Source organism: Pseudophryne corroboree, chromosome 12 (assembly GCF_028390025.1).
Source record: "Pseudophryne corroboree isolate aPseCor3 chromosome 12, aPseCor3.hap2, whole genome shotgun sequence".
Lineage (NCBI taxonomy): Eukaryota > Metazoa > Chordata > Amphibia > Anura > Myobatrachidae > Pseudophryne > Pseudophryne corroboree.
Genome location: NC_086455.1, coordinates 136287185 through 136308222, shown reverse-complemented (window position 1 = coordinate 136308222; position 21038 = coordinate 136287185). Strand labels below are relative to the sequence as shown.

The window sequence follows — 21038 nt, the reverse complement described above, 5'->3', positions numbered from 1 at the left end:
AGATGAAGTAGCGTCTCTGGCTCAGTCTGGCCTATCCCTTAGGTGACTTAAGTCCAACCATGGAAACTATTAGTACGCTTCTATGACGGGTTCTGTGTAGTCATTACTTACTGTGCTATGGGTGCGCAAGCTCTATAGAATTCTGACAGGAGTTCAGTACAGATTGCTTGATAAGTAGTGCACAAGTTGACTGAACAAATACTCTCTTGATATTGTAGTTTGCCATGTGATGAGGTCTGGTCACTGAGTAAACTTCCAGGAGGAGTCAGCTGGCTAAAGCAATTAAACTTGTACTTGAAAAATAATTTCAGGGAAATTAGTGTAGTGAAATGCTGTTCCGATGAGGGGGGCATGTTTAGATCTACACATGGGGTATAGCCAATCGGCTACTAACTGTCATTTCTCAAGCACATCCTGTAATATGAGAGTTAAGAGCTGATTGGTTGGTACTTTATCTCTCTTTCCACTGTATCTCTCCCCAAGTGTTGATGCATATGCCCCAGTTAATTGAGATTTGTATGCATTATATTAGCTAGTAAACCATTCTTTTCATGTTTTTTCCATTATTTTGTTGTTCTGAAACATTCCCTGAACTGAGTCACTAAACCTTATGCTGCTTTCACATCGCAAAACCTGCTTTTGAAATGGTATTTGAAACGGTTCTTAAAACGGGTCTGAGCAGTTAAACCCCTTTCACATCTCATGTTGTAACCAGTAAATTACCATTTCATTCCCGTTTTGGTACCTTTCACACTGAACCCGTTTCACCCATAGAAAACAGTGGTTGTCATTATAAATGGACTTTTCTGGCCCACACATTATTATTAATCACTAATTAATTCATTATTAATAATTTGGATAGTCGTACGATGGAACCCAGCAGCTTGAAGCATATCTATTTTTATTAGATGGGATTAGGTACTTGGTTTGTCTTTTTTGGAGGCACAAGTATTATTTATATATTTTTTTAAATTATTTTTTTTTTTTTTAGATGGAATGGTTAAATACAGGAAAAAAATGGCGTGGGGTCCCCCCTCCAAAGCATAACCAGCCTCGGGCTCTTCGAGCTGGTCCTGGTTCTAAAAATGCGGGGAAAAAATTGACAGGGGATCCCCCGTATTTTTAAAACCAGCACCGGGCTCTGCGCCTGGTGCTGGTGCAAAAAATACGGGGGACAAAACGAGTAGGGGTCCCCCGTATTTTTCACACCAGCATCGGGCTCCACTAGCTGGACAGATAATGCCACAGCCGGGGGTCACTTTTATGCCGTGCCCTGCGGCCGTGGCATTAAATATCCAACTAGTCACCCCTGGCCGGGGTACCCTGGGGGAGTGGGGACCCCTTCAAACAAGGGGTCCCCCCCCCAGCCACCCAAGGGCCAGGGGTGAAGCCCGATGCTGTCCCCCCCCATCCAATGGGCTGCGGATGGGGGGGCTGATAGCCTTTGTTGTAAATGAAAAGATATTGTTTTTTCCAGTAGTACTACAAGTCCCAGCAAGCCTCCCCCGCAAGCTGGTACTTGGAGAACCACAAGTACCAGCATGCGGGAGAAAAACGGGCCCGCTGGTACCTGTAGTTCTACTGGAAAAAAAATACCCAAATAAAAACAGTACACACACACCTTGATAGTAAAACTTTATTTCATACGTCGACACACACATACTTACCTATGTTCACACGCCGACATCGGTCCTCTTCTCCATGTAGAATCCAGGGGTACCTGAAAATAAAAGATCAATATACTCACCTCAACCAGGCTCCAGAGATAAATCCACGTACTTGGAGAAAAAAACAAACCGGACAACCGACCACACGGACTGAAAGGGGTCCCATGCTGACACATCAGTCAGACCCCTTTCCACGAATGAGACCTGTCAGTGACAGCTGTCACAGAAAGGTCTCTTAAGCCAATCAGGAAGCGCTACTTCCGTGGCGCTCACCTGATTGGCTGTGCGCTGTCTGTGCTGTGACAGCGCATCGCACAGCTTCGTCCATTATATTCAATGGTGGGAACTTAGCGGCTAGCGGTGAGGTCACCCGCCGGTCAGCGGCTGACCGCGGGTGACCCCGCCGCTAGCCGCAAAGTTCCCACCATTGAAAGTAATGGAGCGGCTTTGCGATGCGCTGTCTGACAGCTCAGACAGTGCACAGCCAATCAGGTGAGCGCCACGGAAGTAGCGCTTCCTGATTGGCTGAAGGGACTTCAGTGACAGGAGTCACGTGATGTCCCGGCATTCGGGGAGAGGGGTCTCATGTGTCAGCATGGGACCCCTTTCGGTCCGCAGGTCCGGGTGTTCGTTTTCTTTTTTTGCCAAGTCCGTGGATTTATCTCTGGACCATGGCTGAGGTGAGTATATTGAACTTTTATTTTCAGGTACCCCTGGATTCTACATGGAGAAGAGGACCGATGTCGGCGTGTGAACATAGGTAAGTATGTGTGTGTCGGCAGTGTGTAATAAAGTTTTACTGTCGACGGTGTCTGTGTCCTGTTTTTATTTGGGTATTTTTTTTCCATTAGAACTACAGGTACCAGCGGGCCCGTTTTTCTCCAGCATGCTGGTACTTGTGGTTCTCCAAGTACCAGCTTGCGGGGGAGGCTTGCTGGGACTTGTAGTACTACTGGAAAAAACAATATCTTTTCATTTACAACAAAGGCTATCATCCCCCCCATCCGCAGCCCATTGGATGGGGGGGGACAGCCTCGGGCTTCACCCCTGGCCCTTGGGTGGCTGGGGGGGGGGGACCCCTTGATTGAAGGGGTCCCCACTCCCCCAGGGTACCCCGGCCAGGGGTGACTAGTTGGATATTTAATGCCACGGCCGCAGGGCACGGCATAAAAGTGACCCCCGGCTGTGGCATTATCTGTCCAGCTAGTGGAGCCCGATGCTGGTGTGAAAAATACGGGGGACCCCTACTCTTTTTGTCCCCCGTATTTTTTGCACCAGCACCAGGCGCAGAGCCTGGTGCTGGTTTTAAAAATACGGGGGATCCCCTGTCAATTTTTCCCCCGCATTTTTAGAACCAGGACCAGCTCGAAGAGCCCGAGGCTGGTTATGCTTTGGAGGGGGGACCCCACGCCATTTTTTTCCCGTGTTTTTCACATTTAAACGTGTATAAAGCCACTCTCTCATGTGTCTCCTATGTTTTCCAAGCTGTTTCCTGGTTGTGGCTGGTGACATCACACATGGAGACAGCCTATCATCTTCTGGGGCTTGCAAATACCGTTTCAGACCCTTTCACACTGCACAGTGAAATGGGACTGAAACGGGTAGGACCCTGCTTTTTTACCGTTTCAAAATACCGGTATTTTGAAAATGGTAAATTGAAGGGGACCCTTTCACATCGCAGCTTGACCCGTTTAGGAAGCCAGTTAAAAGGCAAAATACCGGGTATAAGCTGCGGTGTGAAAGGGGTATTAGTCGTGTGAAGCTGAGCTGCATTGTGTTGTTTCCTGATTAGCAGAGCACAATCAGGCAAGGAGTGGTGGGTGAATGGATCAGTATACAGAGGCTTCTCAGGTAACCATAATAAACCCTCCAACCCATTCAATCAGGTACGAAATGCTCTGTTTCTGGACTTCCTTGCCAGTTGCAGGTGGGGCTGCAGCGCAGTGCAAAATTCAAATAAAGGGCTACACCAACTGCCAGTGAGTCCCAGATGGCGATGTTTGGCAGTGCTTTGGGTGGCAGTTGGTGTGGCTTCCTAATTTGAATTTTGGCCAGCACTGCAAACCCACATCTGCAACTGCAACTGGCAAGGAAGTTCAGGAACAGAGCATTTTGTAACTAATGGAATGGGTCATGTTGGAGGGCATGCCATAGCAACAGCCAACTTCTTTCATCCAACCACATTCAGCCACATTATCAGATATTGGTCAGTGGCACTTTCAAGGTACAGCTGTGGTTTCTAGTCTAGCAGAGCCCAGATATCAATGATCATTGCCTACCCTCCTGGGGTAATGGGAGGTCTCACAATATTCTGGTAGTATCCTGGACATTCCACACTCTAGCCATGGCAATTTTTTGGGCCTCCCCAAAAAGAGACAAGTGCGAGGGAATAGTGGCGTCTTTAGGGTTGGTGTTACCCAGTGCAAAGTGGTCCCCTGCACACACCCAAAAATGAAGTGTGACCTTGTCTGAAGGAGCATAGCCTCATGGCACACCCCTGTTTAATCACTCTGGGGGCATGCCCAGCACTGCCGGAAATGCTGAGCTGCCTCTAGAGACTTTCCCTGCACTATGCAAATGCGTACAGCATCTATTCACCTGCTACTCCGCTTTTGGTGTCGCCCAGTGTGGTCTGCACTGCTCAAGAGATGCCACTTTGAGGCAATGATGCCACAAATCGGTGTCATCTTGTCCCCACCCACACTGCATACAGTAATGTCATGATTCATCATGCAGTGGGAACAAGCCTATGGTGACATGTTATTGCACAAGAGTGGCAGCATCAGGGAGGGTGTTCTTCTTTCCTGGGAGCCTGGGAGGGCTATGGAAATTCAGGAGTCTCCTAGATATTCCAGGAGAGTAGGCAAGCAGGGGCCTTGGCACCACTGCACCTTACTTGGTACTGAAAGGAAGTATGATATGAAGGCTATGTCATTAGAAACCGTTGGCAGTTACGTGGATTTTGGGGCTAATTCAGGTTGGATTGCAAATCGCGATCAAATCGGAATTATTGCGTTCGCCCCGCAGGCCCATGCGCAGTGCCCATCCTGCGCATGCATCTGCACTTTCTGCGGGCGCTCTGCAGAAAATACGATCGGCTCTGCCTGTCAATCAGGAAGAGGCGGTCGTGGGGCGGGGGGCTGCAAAGCTCCGTTTCCAGAGCGGAGACGGAGTGTTGCAGGGGCAGAGGCGGCCAAACGGGGGGCGGTTCAGTGTGAACAGGGGCATGTCGGGGGCGTGATCGCGGCGGCTGCGTGACATCACACGCAGCCGCCGTGATTGGGAACATGGCTAAGCTGTGTCGGCAGGAGGCATCCTCAGTTTCTGCTAACATTCAGAAATTGCGATACGGTTGCAATTTCTGATTGTTGAAGGGGGAAGGCGCTGGTCAGCATGCTGGGCTGCCTTGCCCTGTGATGGGCGACCCCCAGCATGCGATCCAAAGGATTGCAAATTCTACTAATCAGCAGAATTTGCTATCCTTTTCCATCACAGGGCAAGGCCGCCCAGCATGCGGACCAGCGCCTCCCCCCTTCAACAAGAAATTGTGATCGCTTCGCAAATTTTTGCTTGTCAGCAGAAACTAAGGATGACTCCTGCCGGCGCAGCTTAGCTGCAGTCGCAGGAGTCCCGGCGCCATCATACCTGTCACGGTGGCTGCGTGTGATGTCACGCAGCCACCATGACCGTGCCCCGACACGCCTCCGTTCACGCCGCACCGCCCACCGTTTGGGTCACCCCACCCCCTCAATGCTCCGTCTCCTCCCTGGTTGACAGACAGAGGCGATCGCTTTTTCTGCGCCACCCCCACCCACAGAAAGGGTGGGCACATGCGCAGGACGGGGCCATCGTAAAAATTCCGGTTGGATCACGATTTGCGATCCAACCTGAATTAGCCCCCAAATTAGGCCCTTTGTGCGAATCAGGGTTGTGGTTAGTGTAAATTAGAGCCTGTGCTTATTTTGTCCAGATTTTGCCTGCATAAATTGAAGCAAACGTCATTAGAATACACTTCCCGCACAACAAATTCTTATTACATATAAGTGTAATCCTTGCAGCAAATCTGCGCACTGAAAACAGGTGTGTTTGTACAGAACTAGTCACAGCATTTCACAAAAGGCTACGTGAGCGTTGGGCCCACATTTCTACACTTTCAGAAATGAACGTCAGAGTTTCAAGCAGTTGCTGAAGTTCCTGTGCTGTTGCTGGTCCGATGAATTATATATTTGTGGATAATTATTCAAGGGCTTGCAAAACACATAGCAATGTGTGGGCCTTTTGCTGAATTTGGATAAAAATTTGCGGACTCCTTCAGATTGCAATGCTTAATATCACTTAATGTGGGACATTTATAAAACTAAAAAACGTCTAGCTCGGAAAGCTGAAGCTGCAAAGTTCATCCAGCTCCACAAAAAAACAGCCAATGTTGCATGTGTACATTTTAAAATAAAACTATGCACTACTATAATTAAGGCTTTCAATAAAACTCCTTCATATTTATATATTTATGAACAGTTTCTTAAATAGTGCAGTATATTCCGTTGTACTTTATGGTGTTTTCTATTACCTAATGGTATTTATGTCCTTGTTTCACTTATTTTAAAGGCTGACAAATTGTCAAATGTGAAGTCAGACTCAAATGTTCCAAACTAAAATAAATATCACACAATTGCTACTATAAATATCAAATTTAGATTCACGACCACTCAATTTTTGTTACCTCCGACGTTCCAGAACCACATAAGCAATTCTTTCCGGAGTACGAGCTGTGGTTAGTTCATAGTCAAAGCTCTTCCCCCTCAGATCCCCAGCCACACAGGCACACACACATACACACACACATACACACACACACACACACACACACACACACACACACACACACACACGCACAGTACAGTACTTTCCCTCTGTCTCATCCCACCAACAGCTGAAAGCACTCGATTTAGCATTTAGTGGCCCCCTCCAATTGTCCCTTTTTCTTAGACCACAGATGTGCTGGGCTTAGAACACACTAGTGTTTGTACACTGGCATTTAAGCAATACAGTTATAGGATTCTTTCTGCGTTTCACTTCCGTCTTTGGTTTCTTCTGTATTTCTTCTCAAATTCAATTTACAAATAATCACAAAAATATGTCTAGGCAGGAATTATTTTGTTTTTTTAGCTTTTTTTTTCTGTCAAAACTGTTTACCATTACTGTTTGTCCTTATGTTTATGTGGAATGAGCACCAGCAAAGGAATGAGACATATCCTGCTGGCTCTCAAATTGCCCAACTGATGCTTCGGTTATTCTAGTAAAATTAGAGAAAGGTAGGGTGATGGCATGGACTTATCTACAATGGGTGCAGGGTGTGTCCAGGAGAGCAAGCCAGACACCCTACACCCATAAAGAATACTTTTCCTGGGTATTTGTGCATGCGCAGTAGAGAATCACTAGGATTATGGCAAGAGAGGGGTACGCCCCCTTCCTCTCTTAAACTGCCACTAGGTGGTGGCCTCTGCAGAAGAGTTATTTAAAAAAAAAAAAAAAAAAAAGGATAGGGGAATCAACCTCACTTATGACAGTACCACCTACATTAAATAATAGTCTATATGCAGTGGTGCAAGTAGAATTTTTTTTTGTAGTGGTACTGATAATAAAAATGGGTGTGGTCATGTGTCATGAGGGGTCGTGGTCACACGAAACTAGGGGAGTGGCCACATTATGCCACACACCATAATGCTTATTACACATTATACCACACACCGTAATGCCCATTACACATTATGCCAGACACCATAACACCCATTACACATGCCACACTGTAATGCCCATTACACATTATGCTACACACTGTAATGCCTTACATATTATACCACACACCGTAATGCCTATTACATATTATGCCACACACAGTTATGCCCCTGACACCATTTTATGCCCCACACACAAAAATGCCCAATATAAATTATGCCCCAGTGGTGGGCTGGTGGTACTGAGTACCACCAACGTATTTCTTAATGGTACGCCGTACCACCCCATACCACCCTACTTTCAGCACTGGATATATGTATGATTGGAGGTGCTCCGTGGAGTAAAAATTATCCGGTAACAAAAAGAGAGGGAAGCACTCCATGTATTGTGGCATACATAGGCAGTGGCATAACGAGAGTGGGGCAACCGGTGCTTGTGCCCTGGGCACCATTGTGGAGGGGACACCAGTATGGGGGCTTGTGGTCCTGCTGTCATTGCCAAGCACACTGCATAGCCATACCCTCCAACATGACCCGCCCCACTAGGTACAAAATGCTCTGTTCCTGGACTTCCCTCTTAATTTACTATTGCCATCACCTGTGAAGAAACAGCTTTCTTATCATTTAACTAGTTCAACACAGGTGATGGAAATCATAAATTAAGAGGGAAGTCCAGGAACAGAGCATTTTGTACCTAGTGGGGCGGGTCATGTTGGAGGGTCTGCATAGCTTACTCCTAACAGGGAGAAGTATAATGTCCTTTCTGGGACCGCATTCAGTAGAAGAGCAGTCATGTGAACAGACTGTCCCTGCAGCCCTTGCAGCAGCATCGGGAAACACTGATGACTCATGCTGCCTGTCAGAGAGGACCCGAGAGCCGAGACTGAGGAGGGAAGGAAGGAGGCTCTTGTTCTTTCTATATATTCTACTTGGGGGGAACTGGAGAGCACTAACAGAATCTTGTGAGGGAAAGGGGAGCTCAGTAAGGGAAAGGCAGGGGTGGTGAGGGATTATGGTAATAGATTGGGAGGATGATGAGTAGCATCTAGAAGACACTAACGAGCATACAGACTGGGGTTGTAGGGTATGGAGGTGAATTGCACAATTATGTGCATCCAGGAGTTGGGGCATGTTTGAGGAGCTCAGTAAACATAATATAGAGACAAGGGGGAGGGGGGTCACTATAAGGAATATAAAGACAAGGGGCTCACTATACCGTAGTTAAAATACAGACAAGGGGGTCACTATATAAGGAAAATACAGACAAGGGGGTCACTGTAGGGAATATGAAAACAAGGGTGGTCACTATAGGGAAAATACAGACAAGGGCGGCACTATAGGGAAAATAAAGACATGGGGGTGCTAATCAGCGGTGAAAGTATACGGGTACGCTCGGGTACGGAGTACCCTTAAGAATTTGTCAGTGGGTACGCAGCATGACGGCTCCTCCCACTTTGTCAGGGTTACTGGGAGTGCGACAGTGGCTGTATTTTCCTGTTATAATGGAGGCATTACTATATATTGTTATTAAATTGGGGGCATTACTATATAATTCTATTATACTGGAGGTACCACTATATATTTCTATTATACTGGAGGCATTACTATATATTGTAACAGGAGTCTTGCTAGAATGTGCTCTGCTACCAAAATTCCACCAGCGATCGACTCCAGGCTTGTGCAAAAACAACAAATACCTTTTATTCAGGTTGCTCAAAAACAAAGATACACATAAAACAAAGATCACTGTCTTTAGTATAAACAACCAGGGAGGTTAGGCCCTGCCTCACTCCCTCTCACTAAATAAGGCACCCTTCAGGTCCCGGCATCCTGACACTAGTGCCCCAGTCTTCCAGATCCCACTGTCCCTAGCAGGCCTATCACCTGGACACTAACTGCCTTCAGGAGCCCTGACTCATGGGAGAGACTCTGCTTTAAACCCAGCACCAGCTGGCTGATGAAGCAGCTTCTTGGGCTAAGAAGCCTATAAGACCTGGTCTGGGCCAAATGGATGGGAACCCGGTCCATCCACACTTCCCATCCACCCCAGGACCCTGTGTGTAGCTTACAGGTGGCAAAGTACCTCTCCTGCCACAATATTTTTAGCCTTGCCTCCAGATTCCCCACAAAAAAGGGGCTGTGTGGTGTGGCCACGCCGCTAGTGTCATGTAGCCACTCCTACTAGCCCCCTCACAACACATGACCACGCCCAGTACCACTAAGAAAATATTTGTACTTGCACCACTGGGGCTAATATAAGGAAAGTACAGACAAGGGGGGGTCACTATAGATAAAATACAGACAAGGGGGTCACTATAGGGAAAATACAGGTATGGGGGGCTGATATAAGGAAAGTACAAACAAAGGGAGTCCCAATAGGTAATATGCAGACAAGTAGGGTCACTCTAAGGTAAAAACAGGCAGGAGCAGCACTATAGGGTAAATACAGACAAGGAGGGGTCACTATAGGGAAATTGCAGAAAAGGGGTGACACTGTAGGAAATATGCAGACAAGGGGGGTCACTATAGGGACAATACAGACAAGGGTGGCACTATATGGAAAATACAGGCAAGGAGTTGTGACTGTATGGAATACAAGCATTGGTAATCACTATAGGAAAAATACAGACAACGGGGTTTTATAATGAAACTAAAGATAAGGAGGAGTATCTATAAGGAATATACAGACAAGGCAAGTCACTACAGGGAAAAGACAAAGAAGGGGGTCACTATAAGGAAAATACAGACAATGGGGTTAACTATAAAGAACATACAAACAAGTGGGTTTACTAAAGGAAAAAAAACAGATAAGAGGGTATCTATAATGAAAATACATACAATGGAGTAAAAGGATTAAAAGTATTCATCAGAGGAGTCAAAGTTGCATGCACTCAGATCACTTGGTGAAGCAGCTGGACCAGTATGAAGGTATGTCTTCAACATGCTGGATGAAGGTCTGCACTGCAGCTTTCGTTGACGGAAAATTAATCTTGCACTTGATATGTGGGAAAGCAAAGAAAGTCGCAGGCGGCCTGGTCTGGATTGTACGGCAGATGACCAAGCTCTTGGATACATTCATGATCCAGAAAATCTACCACTTTACTGGACTTATGAGCAGGAGCATTGTTGTGATGGAGAAGGGAACAACAAGTGCGAGTTCTTGGACACAGCCTGTAAATGGCTTTCAGCTCTTAAGGCAGGCATTGGTTGGCATACCAGTCCCCAGTGATGGTTTGCTGCTGAATGAGTACGGTAGCTACATCAACAGTCTTGGCCACAAAAGTAGTCAGCTGATGAGGCACCCAGCATGCAGAAACCTTACTCAGGCCAACTTTTTTGTGGAGTATCAAGCGAATGGATCCCGATGATCTGCCGAGCTCCTTCTCTAACTGTGTCATGGTCACCCTGGCATCCATCTCAACTATGACCTGCAAGGAAGCAACTTTGTCCTTGGTAATGGCAGACACAGGTTGGCCACAGTGCTCCTTGTCTTCCAAGGACCATCTCCCACTAGTGGAGGATTTATCACAAGGCAACCAAAGCAGCTGCTTAGGGCCCTGTTGGTCCAAGGGGGCCCTGCTGGTCCCAGGGGGCTCGCCAACAAGGCTGTATAAAGGGCATTTCCGGCAGACCACGAGTTTTACCAAAATTGTCCGAGAGCTGGACTGTCTGAATACTCCCGGCAGGCTGTCAGTAATTAGACAGCTTCTGGGTGCCGTCTCGAGTGCATGCCTGTGTCTCCAGTCCTGCATTACTGTGCATGTGACCAGTCATGACACGTGTGTATGACGTCAGATGCTTAGAAAGAGGAGCCAGGATGTGCACAGAAAAAAAACATGAGGTCTTCCAGTGTACTTTATTACAGTATCTTTTAACATTTTATACAACATCCACCTGCTTCAAAATCAAATCAGGCGGGAGTGGGGGATGGGGAAAGGGGGTGGTTATTTTAAATACAATGTCTCATAGGCCCTACACACTGGGCGATCTGACTGCAAGATATGAACAATCTCGTTCATTAATGAACGAGATAACGTTTATATCGTGCAGTGTGGAGGCAACAGCAGTGAACGATGCGCGGCCCCGCGCTCGTTCATCGCTGGTGCCCCGTCGGCTGTGCATGCAGGCCAATATGGACGATCTCGTCCATATTTGCCTGCACTTCTATGGAGCCGGCTGACGGGGGGAGTGAAGAAAATTCACTCCCCCGTCACTGCCCCTCCACCGCGGGGTCGCCCGTCGGCCGTATCTGCCGCTGGGCAGCTCGGCGGCGGATCGTTAAATGTGTAGGGCCCTTAACACCCACTTGCTACAATCATGGCTGGGGGGAGGCACACCCTGACTGGTGATATATCAAGATGCTATTATACTCTAAGTGCTACCGTGCATAGGAGATGCCTGCTACAATCATGAGTATAATAAGGGTAAGGGATGGGGGGACCTGCTAGGCTGCTACAATCAGTAAGGGGGTAAGGCACGTCTATATTATGCAGTCATCACTAATGTAATTGGGTGTAAGAATAAGTATTATAAGGTATGGGTGTCTGCATTATGTATCAGTTGTTGTATGACCCCCATCCCCTAATAGCAGGTTCCTCATCTCTTATAATATCCATTATTACACCCCTCAGTCAGTGACTGTATTGACTATGTATCAGTGCCTTTAGTGTGACTCCATTCTACGAGGTCTGACAATTAAGTTAGCGAACTCACCACCGTGCAGTAGCGGATTTACCATGAGCACCGGGGGGCTCTCCGACAGATCATGGAGTCGGGAGGGCATTTCTGATTTCCAACAAAAATGTCTGAGTGCTGGACTGGTTAAATACTCCCAGCAGCCTCTCAGTGACAAGATAGCTGCCTGGTGTCCGTTGCCTGCACCTGCCTGTGCACAGTGCCTACAGTGTGATTTTAAGTACACTAGTACAAACATCATCCGCTTGCTATAATCGGCCGGGGGAGCAGCTTGGGGAGCATACACTGACTGGGGGACCGCACGATGAGCCTGTCTGCTACAATTGGTGGGGGGGGGGGGCACACAGAATTGTTTGAGGAAGGGGGGCCCCAAATCATTGCATTGATTAGGGCCCCATGAGGTCTAATCCGCCTCTGTGTCCAGCACCAAAATTTTGCAAATCACTGCCTCCAAAAAAACCGCATGCTCTCTGCGTCGGATTCTTGTGGGACTTGTATTCTATAAAAGGTGCCGCATCCAGAACTCTGCGCCATTTCACTAATACATGCTGAACAGTGCACTGTACTCTGCTGTACTTATAAGTGACTGTGTATAGCCGGCACACTTCTGGTATGCTGCACTATACTCTGCTGTACTGGCTGTGCTGTACTTATAAGTGACTGTGTATAGCCGGCACACTTCTGGTATGCTGCACTATACTCTGCTGTACTGGCTGTGCTGTACTTATAAGTGACTGTGTATAGCCGGCACACTTCTGGTATGCTGCACTATACTCTGCTGTACTGGCTGTGCTGTACTTATAAGTGACTGTGTATAGCCGGCACACTTCTGGTATGCTGCACTATACTCTGCTGTACTGGCTGTGCTGTACTTATAAGTGACTGTGTATAGCCGGCACACTTCTGGTATGCTGCACTATACTCTGCTGTACTGGCTGTGCTGTATAAGTGACTGTGTATAGCCGGCACACTTCTGGTATGCTGCACTATACTCTGCTGTACTGGCTGTGCTGTATAAGTGACTGTGTATAGCCGGCACACTTCTGGTATGCTGCACTATACTCTGCTGTACTGGCTGTGCTGTATAAGTGACTGTGTATAGCCGGCACACTTCTGGTATGCTGCACTATACTCTGCTGTACTGGCTGTGCTGTACTTATAAGTGACTGTGTATAGCCGGCACACTTCTGGTATGCTGCACTATACTCTGCTGTACTGGCTGTGCTGTATAAGTGACTGTGTATAGCCGGCACACTTCTGGTATGCTGCACTATACTCTGCTGTACTGGCTGTGCTGTATAAGTGACTGTGTATAGCCGGCACACTTCTGGTATGCTGCACTATACTCTGCTGTACTGGCTGTGCTGTATAAGTGACTGTGTATAGCCGGCACACTTCTGGTATGCTGCACTATACTCTGCTGTACTGGCTGTGCTGTATAAGTGACTGTGTATAGGGATACACTGCTGTATGATGTGCTGTACTCTACTATAAATTGTACTGTTTGGCAGGGCAGTCTTAGCATTGTAGGTTACTGGGCACAGCAATGCACTTGGGCCCCTACCAATCCTCCAGCGATGGGAGTGTGGGGTGCTCTCAGAGGCAGCTTTGATGTCCCGCGGGCGGTAGGGGGAGTTCTATCTTCCGCTCAGCATGTAGGACCTGGAGCAGTAATTTTTGCTAATTACTCCTTTACTATAGAGATGGTGGGAGATGGGGCAGGCAGGAGGGAGAACACTAATCTGTAGAAGGGGGCTTAGGAGATGTTTAATACACAGGAGAGGGGTGGATAGTGGAGTGGGCTTAATATTCAGCATTTTCTGGTGGGAGGGCAACTTGCTTGACTGCAGATATCTCCAGTTCACCAAACAAACACTAGAGAGTCTTTTAGGAGGTACTGGGGACTTTGGGATCAAAGTTTAGGAGCCAGAGGAGCTGGAGCAGGGACCAGCTGCTGGAAGGCTGATATATCTGGTTCTGGGCATAATAGAGACAAGCTGCCAATGTCCACTGAAAGAGGAGAGTCCCAGCTTTTGTGAGTATACCCTCAGAAAAACTCTAATTCAGACAGAATACGAGATAACTGGCTGGGAAGAGGCTCGGATGGGGACCACTGCTTTGAAGTCGGATATCTTCTGTTCCCCTTGGTCGATTTTCAAAAATCTGGTACCCCTGGAAAAAGGGCACCCTCAGCTATCAGCCTAGGGCCCTTATACTCCTGGGGTCCTTGGGCAACTGCCCATTAAGCCCATACGAAAAGACGGCCCTGCTGTTTGGTGCGCTTTATCTTATTGCACTTTGATCACATGCATCTATAAGCATGATCCGCCGAGCTGCAAGTTAAAAAAACAGAAAATATAAAGTATATAGAGCTATTGTTTGTACTGTTTGGTGTGCTTCACCCCAGTGCGCTTTATTCACGTGTGTGTGTGTGTGTGTGTGTGTGTGTGTGTGTGTGTGTGTGTGTGTGTATATATATATATATATATACATACACACTGCTCCAAAAAAATAAAGGGAACACTAAAATAACACATCCTAGATCTGAATGAATGAAATATTCTTATTAAATACTTTGTTCTTTACATAGTTGAATGTGCTGACAACAAAATCACACAAAAATTATCAATGGAAATCAAATTTATTAACCCATGGAGGTCTGGATTTGGAGTCACACTCAAAATTAAAGTGGAAAAACACACTACAGGCTGATCCAACTTTGATATAATGTCCTTAAAACAAGTCAAAATGAGGCTCAGTAGTGTGTGTGGCCTCCACGTGCCTGTATGACCTCCCTACAACGCCTGGGCATGCTCCTGATGAGGTGGCAGATGGTCTCCTGAGGGATCTCCTCCCAGACCTGGACTAAAGCATCCGCCAACTCCTGGACAGTCTGTGGTGCAACGTGGCGTTGGTGGATGGAGCGAGACATGATGTCCCAGATGTGCTCAATTGGATTCAGGTCTGGGGAATGGGCGGGACAGTCCATAGCATCAATGCCTTCGTCTTGCAGGAACTGCTGACACACTTCAGCCACATGAGGTCTAGCATTGTCTTGCATTAGGAGGAACCCAGGGCCAACCGCACCAGCATATGGTCTCACAAGGGGTCTGAGGATCTCGGTACCTAATGGCAGTCAGGCTTCCTCTGGCAAGCACATGGAGGGCTGTGTGGCCCCCCAAAGAAATGCCACCCCACACCATTACTGACCCACTGCCAAACCGGTCATGCTGAAGGATGTTGCAGGCAGCAGAACGTTCTCCTTGGCATCTACAGACTCTGTCACGTCTGTCACATGTGCTCAGTGAGAACCTGCTTTCATCTGTGAAGAGCACAGGGCGCCAGTGGCGAATTTGCCAATCTTGGTGTTCTCTGGCAAATGCCAAACGTCCTGCACGGTGTTGGGCTGTAAGCACAACCCCCACCTGTGGACATCGGGCCCTCATACCACCCTCATGGAGTCTGTTTCTGATCATTTGAGTAGACATGCACATTTGTGGCTTGCTGGAGGTCATTTTGCAGGGCTCTGGCAGTGCTCCTCCTGTTCCTCCTTGCACAAAGGCGGAGGTAGCGGTCCTGCTGCTTGGTTGTTGCCCTCCTACAGCCTCCTCCACGTCTCCTGATGTACTGGCCTGTCTCCTGGTAGCGCCTCCATGCTCTGGACACTACGCTGACAGACACGGCAAACCTTCTTGCCACAGCTCGCATTGATGTGCCATCCTGGAAGAGCTGCACTACCTAAGCCACTTATGTGGGTTGTAGATTCCGTCTCATGCTACTACTAGAGTGAAAGCACTGCCAGCTTTCAAAAGTGACCAAAACATCAGCCAGAAAGCATAGGAGCTGAGAAGTGGTCTGTGGTCACCACCTGCAGAACAACTCCTTTATTGGGGGTGTCTTGCTAATTGCATATAATTTCCACCTGTTGTCTATTCCATTTGCACAACAGCATGTGAAATTGATTGTCAATCAGTGTTGCTTCCCAAGTGGACAGTTTGATTTCACAGAAGTGTGATTGACTTGGAGTTACATTGTGTTGTTTAAGTGTTCCCTTTATTTTTTTGAGCAGTGTGTATATATATATATATATATTCCAGCAAATAGGCACTCTCCAATCTTTATATATGTGCTTGAAGATATTTTTAATATATTATACACACAAGGATACAGATGCAAGGCTTCATATCATATGCATGTGGACAATATAGCAACGTTTCGGTCCCTCAGGACCTTTGTCAAGCATGTCACCAGTACAAGCCAACAACATAACAGCAAAGCAGAGTCACAACAATGGAAGTCGCATACCTGTCCCCTGGACGCCTCTTAAATACCTCCAGCCACTGTGAACAGCATGGTATCCAGCCTGCGTTCCACTAGCGCCGGACTTCCAGCGTGCGTTTCACCGCCGCATGTACGATCCCGGAAGTACCACGAGTTTCCGGTTCAAAAGGTTATCTATATAATTTAACAAGCGCTAAATAGCGCACCTATTTGTAAACTATTTAAACAAAATAGTCATGCGTCATAGCGGGAATATATCAGAGTTAATAATTAACACATTAGGTACTTATGATATTCAGCGAGTACTCATCATAGTACCCAAGCTAAAATGATTACATCACTTCCATCTCCTAGGTAACGCAGCCATATACAATAAATCTTATACCAGATACCTCTTATTAATTAACACAAAAGGTACTCCTAATGATCAAATTCTAATGATCACAGCTAATGCACAAATCATCCACTATCAAATCAAAAAGAGCTAAATATCTTAAACCATAAGCCAGTGGCTTCCAAACTTTTTTGAATCGTGGCTCCCTAGAATATCAGAATTTTTTTCTTGGCACCCCTAGTCCAAAAATTTCTTATTGAGAAATTTAGAAAGAAATATTACATTAAGTAGATTGCGTTTATATGTTATCCTTAGGGTCAGTTGTGTGGTGAGGGACAAGATTTGCTTCTGTTTGGCCACATATTTTATGACTGGCAGCCACCAGCACTGGTTTTGCCTATTATATTGACCATGAATAATTTGAATTGGTCCTGGACCACCAACCCAGGGCACCCCTGCAAGTGTCCCGAGGCACCCCAGGGAGCCACGGCACACAGTTTGGGAACCTCTGCTATAAGCCCACTAGCAAAGGCATATTCAAGGGTAGTTCAGGCAGGCATAACATACCATACATCTATCTATCCAAAAGACACATATTTATAATTACAAAAAACACATACAGGTTGAGTATCCCATATCCAAATATTCCGAAATACGGAATTTTTTGAGTGAGAGTGAGATAGTGAAACCTTTGTTTTCTGATGGCTCAATGCACACAAACTTTGTTTAATACACAAAGTTATTAAAATATTGTATTAAATTACCTTCAGTCTGTGTGTGTTTAAGGTGTACATGAAACATAAATGCATTCTGTGCTTAGATTTAGGTCCCATCGCCATGATATCTCATTGTGGTATGCAATTATTCCAAAATACGGACAAATCCCATATCCAAAATACTTCTGGTCCCAAGCATTTTGGATAAGGGATACTCAACCTGTATTAGACACACAGTTATATTGTAAGTGAGCGGTGCGGCTAACCAGTGACCCAGTGCCCGCACACATGCACACCCACACACATACCAACGTATGCTCACAGGAATACATATGCACCCTCACACATCGCCAACAGTCACGCAGCCCACCCACAAAAATAGCTGTAAAAACAGCTAAATATTATTAAAAACAATGATATCAACAAAACAAAAATGATTAATGGTGTGGTGGAGCAAAAAATACCCTATCTCAAAAAATTCTTCACGACTAGCTGTTCATGCAATCCTCTAGGGGAAATTGTACCAAGACGAAAAATCCACTCAGATTCACATTTATGTAATTGCAATAAACAATTCCCTCCCCTTATAGACAGTGAGATCCAATCAATGATTCAACATCGTAACATAGGAATTTGATGTCTAGCTTCAGCCCAGTGCCTGGCAACTGGTTTGTCAGAACCACCTGACTCAATTGCTTGACGAATTGAGCATCGGTGGTTTGCCATCCAATCTCTAAAGCCTCATTTCGTAAGTCTGATGTAAGCCAGACCACATGGACATGTAATAAGATAAATCACATGATCTAGTAAGCAATGCAAGAGGTATCTGTTCGCAATGGTTGCCCCACTATGTGGGTGTGGGAAGGTAGATCTTGGTATTATGGACCTGCAGGTTGTGCAATCTGGGCAATTAAAACATCCCTTCTTTGAGGATCTTAGCCATGTGCCACTCCCTCTCTTCGGCGGACCAGCCAAAGGCCAAATCAGCATTTGCTACAAATTTGCACCTCTGCGGTATGCCATCATAGGTTGTTGCTGAAACTCTCTGCCAAACTTGGGATCAGAGGCAATAATATTCCAGTTTCTATTAAAGGGCCGCTTGACATTCTGTGCTTTATCATCATATTTGCTGGTGTATACCATTCTATTCTGCATTTTCACTTTATTTGTAGAAGCCTACATTGCAACCTTTTGATGTGCTTTTTTCAGACACCCCTCGATATTCTTATGGGTGTAACCACGTTCCTTCAAGCACGCTTTAACTTCCTGGATCTGTTGTTCACCCAGGGCTCCATCCGAATTAATTCTTAGAATGCGCATAAATTGAGAAATAGGCAGGCTTGCCTCCAAACTGGGAGAATGATGACTGGTTGCATACAATAAAGAGTTCCGATCTGTCTCTTTCCTGAAGAGCGTAGTACATAAACGATTAGCCTTTATATATGCTGTCACATCTAGAAAGTCTATTTTATGCTTGTCAATTTTAGCTGCAAGGTGTCAGGGACCACAATGGGGTTGAACCTGGCACCTGCTTATGCAAACATTTATATGCATTGGTTTGAGACGATTTATATCTTACCTACTTTTGGAGTGAATATTGTAGAATATCACAGATTTATAGATAACATTTTTTTATTGTGGAGGGGCACGGAGACTCAATTTTGGCAGATGATGGGGGCTCGTAATGAGCTACAGACACCTATAAAATTAACAGCTAAAATTGACAAGCATAACATAGACTTTTGTGCTTATTTGTGTCTATTCTATAGTTTTAGAGAGTTCTGAGTGTTACGGAGATTTGCCGTTTTCTTTCTGGGTAGGAAATGACATTAATTCTTTCAGTCTGTGCCCACATCTCCGCTGCACGCTTACTGTGCATATAATAAAACGATAATGTAAATGCTAGCATTGCTTAGCAACCTCCATTTTATTATCAACATTCCCTTAGAGCCACACCTGTAGATGCAAAAATTTTATTGGTTTAGTGTCATAACTTAAACACATTAACAGCATTCCAGCATTCCACCATTAACCTCTGCGGAGCCAAGGACACGCACGCCTGCCATTGTAAGAATAATAATGTATAGGAGACCGGTGAATTCTCATCAAGCTCAGTCCTCATTATCCTCAGACACCTCCTCGCAGAGCTCAGTCACAATGCAGGGAGACCATACTTCACACAAACTAATATAGAGTTCGTGGCTGGGCTTAAAAGACAGCAAGAAAGGAAAACTATAATATATATCATATAAGGGAACTTTCCAAGCTGCTAAAAATTGATCCTTATCTTGATTTTGAATTGTGACTTCCTTTTATTCCTGAAAACGCAAGGGAGATTAGTCATGCTGCTCCATGCAGCAAACTCAAGTCTATGGTGAAGATGTAATAAGCCTTGAAGAGAGAGAAAGCACCAATCAATCAGCTCCTAATTGCCATGTAACAGGCTGTGTTTGAAAAATGACAGGAGCTGGTTGGTTGATAGTTTAACTTGCTGCACTCTGTCAGTCTCCAAAGCTTATTACATCTGCCCCTACCTCTTGCTTCACGCACAACAGCACCCCCTCCCCTCCCCCCCTCTCTCTATTTCCACTGTTCCCTGGCTGGGGCTGACACACATATATATGCCAGTGCACAGAGCTAGGAGCTTTGACAATCTAAAAGTCTCTTTCTCGTAGTTGAGAAGATGGTGACTGGTGGAGTCCCAGTTGCCGAACAGGGGAACGTGTCCGGTAGTGAGGGGGCGTGACGGCATGAAATACGTCATTGTGTTCCACTCCCGCTATCCCGTGCCGTGGAAACAGTCGCTGGAGAGTGGGGGGCGGAGCTATGATGACGCGATTCAGCACGAATCACGTCATCGGGTCCCCTTCGGACCGCCCTCTGGTGCTCCGTTGTGGGCGGCCAAGGGGGCTGCGGGAGCTGGCGGCGGATGCGGGACACTTGCCTACCTTTCCGGGGAGCTGGGATTGTCACACGATTTTTGGGAACCTCCCGGCCATTCCGGGAGGATAGGCAAGTATGTTTTAGGGGTAGATGTATTAAGCAGTATAAAGAGTGGAAAAGTAGACCAGTGGAGAAGTTGCCAATGGCAACCAATAAGCTTTGAGGTAGCATTCATTAAGTATATTCTATGAGGGCTGATTGAAGAGAGACTGCCCCATAGGTAGACGTGCAAACGCTATTCTGGTAATTGTGAAGCTCATACATCGATGTGTCTGAACCTGTGTTTGTACTGCCATAATCGTCTTTGTTTGGTCACAGCGAGTGGAAGATCTTTGTACGTTTCGTCATGGTGGATGAGGAAGACGTGTCTGAGATTACGTGACAGGTGTGGGATTAAATCTTATGTATTAGGAGTAGAATGTGGTTACAGTAGGTATAATCTCTTTTGTGTTAGTGAAGGGAAGAGGTAGTATAATTGTTGGAGTGAGCATTGGGTCATTTACATTAAAGTGGTGAAAAAGAAGGTTTAATATATTTTTTATTAAAATAGATAGCTGGTAAGGGGTTGTTAATCATATTGGGAAAGTATTTGTGATTTTATTTGAAATCTTTTAACTTTATTCCCAAATTAATCTCTATATTACCTACACATATGGTTATTTAACAT

General features: G+C 46.1%; 2 long non-coding RNA genes across 2 annotated transcripts in view; one reads left to right on the top strand and one right to left on the bottom strand.

Moving 5' to 3' along the window:
* The window catches only part of LOC134980995 (uncharacterized), a 275127-nt gene extending 269122 nt beyond the window's left edge, over positions 1-6005 (top strand). The window contains exon 4 of the long non-coding RNA XR_010190500.1: positions 5825-6005. This is a non-coding gene — a long non-coding RNA (uncharacterized LOC134980995). The remainder of the gene's footprint in view (positions 1-5824) is intronic.
* The window catches only part of LOC134980994 (uncharacterized), a 92716-nt gene that overhangs the window by 50704 nt on the left and 20974 nt on the right, over positions 1-21038 (bottom strand). The gene's annotated exons all lie outside the window — the stretch shown is intronic.